This window comes from Tupaia chinensis, unplaced genomic scaffold (genome assembly GCF_000334495.1).
Source record: "Tupaia chinensis unplaced genomic scaffold, TupChi_1.0 Scaffold000352_1, whole genome shotgun sequence".
NCBI classification, from domain to species: domain Eukaryota; kingdom Metazoa; phylum Chordata; class Mammalia; order Scandentia; family Tupaiidae; genus Tupaia; species Tupaia belangeri.
The window spans coordinates 70229-72319 of NW_006159846.1; the positions used below are offsets into that span (position 1 = coordinate 70229).

At 43.4% G+C, this 2091-nt stretch overlaps 1 pseudogene; it reads right to left on the reverse strand.

Moving 5' to 3' along the window:
* Positions 1-1123: 1123 nt before the first annotated feature.
* LOC102495189 (heterogeneous nuclear ribonucleoprotein A1-like) overlaps positions 1124-2091 on the reverse strand; it is a 1257-nt pseudogene continuing 289 nt past the window's right edge.

Sequence of the window (2091 nt, forward strand, 5' to 3'; positions counted from 1 at the left end):
GTGAGGAAAGAGGTGACCTGGGCTTTGCTTTCAGTAGCTGCTTTGTCAGAAGGTGGCTGTGTGCATTCAGGTGTACAAAGGGGACTCCAGAAGCTCTGGAATGGGGTGATCCAGTCCAAGCCGGGCGCGAGGTCGGTTTGTTACATTTTAATCAGTGAGAAAGGAGAGGACACCCAGTCATAACCAAATTATAGGAGTCTTTATTACCAATGACTGCAAGAGCACTCATATCTCTCAAAGACCCCGCAACCCCGAGTGTAGGGAGAAGGATGTTTGTAAAAACAAAAAGCATATTTGTGTTGATGTGGCGGGAACAGTAACCATTGAGGAGGGAGTGGAGAAGAAAGAGAGAGGGGATCCGAATAGAATGCAGTCACAGAAGCCTGATCAAGCCGGTTAATAGTTACTAAGGGCACTTTCCAGTTCTTGCCTAAACACATGAAATTTTAAATGGTCTTCATGACTTGGGGCAAGGAGCTTATCACTAAGGAAGTTCTCAAGGTAGGGGGTTTCAGGTTATTTAGAAAAGACTGTTGGAATGTTCATCAGTCTTGTTTACACAAAATGCTCTAAGCAAGTTTCCAATATAGAGTTCACAATGGAGGTTCCGCTTCTGGTTGAGAAGCCTGGGTGTCAGAGGATCAGGATTTCAGCTTCCAGGTCTGCTACAGGATCCTGATGAGAGAGGAGTAAACTCTCTGGTTAGGTAGATAGCGTGAGGAGTCCACGAAATGGAGGGTAGGAGACAAATGGAGTCAGTACGGTCAAGTCTTTAATTTAAAAAAAAAAAAAAATTCACAACTCTCAGCAGAAAGCAATCATTAGCTCCTGCTTCTTGCTTGGACAGAAAGCTTCTTGCAGCCTGCTTAAGATAATGACAGCTGAAAGTAGCATTATCTGTATCATTGCTACATTCCAAATGAAAAGTGCAGTGTCTCAGTCTGGAGAGCAACAAAGGGAAGGGCTTTGAACAATAAACTCTTCTCTTTTTTTTTCTATAAAAAAAAGACACATTTATTCAGCATCATGATCAGACTATTTAACAATCAACAGCATGGGTACAAAAAAAAAAATCTACATTAAAACCCTTTGTTGGAATGCTTTACACTTTCCACAGAAGAGAAACTAAAATAACCTGTTATACAATTAGTCACAAATACAGTCCTCGTATTTTTTGCCCATACACATGAGTATTGTCTAAAACATGTCTTCTTTGTAGCAGCTAGGCCCTGCCACCACTGCGCTTGGCTGAGTTCACAAATCTGTTGTAACCTGTAGCTTCCCTGTCACTTCTCTGGTTCTCCTCTCCTGCTAAGCTTTGTTTCCTGGCAGTTAATTAAAACCTTCTGCCACTGCCATAGCTACTGCTGCTGGTGGAACCACCATAGCCACCTTGATTTTGTGGTTTGGCAAAGTATTGGCCTCCACCTCCATAAAGGCCAGAGCTTCTGCCTCCAAAGTTGCTACCCTTCATGGGTCCAAAATTTGAAGACTGATTGTTGTAATTGCCAAAATCATTGTAGCTTCCACCACCTCCAAAATTGCTTCTATCATTACCAAATCCATTATAGCCATCCCCACTTCTACCGTATCCGCCACCACCACAGCTACCACCAAAGCCACCATGACCACTGAAGTTTCCTCCACGACCAAAGTTGTCATTACCACCAAAACCACCTCCTCAACCACCACCGAAGTTTCCAGAACCACTTCGACCTCTAGGGCTGGAGGGAGCACTAGCCATTTCTTGTTTGGACAGGGCTTTCCTTCACAGTTATGGCCATACACAGTATGGTATTCCTGAATGACAATCTTATCCACAGAGTCGTGATCATCAAAGGTCACAAAAGCAAAGCCCCTCTTCTTGCCACTGCCATGGTCAGTCATGATTTCAATCACTTCACTTTTACCATACTGTTCAAAATAATCTCTTAGATGATGTTCTTCAGTGTCTTCTTTAATGCCACCAACAAATATCTTTTTCACAGTTAAGTGGGCACCCGGTCTTTGAGAATCTTCTCTTGAGACAGCCTTCTTTGGTTCCACAACTCTTCCATCCACCTTGTGTGGCCTTGCATTCATGGCTGCATC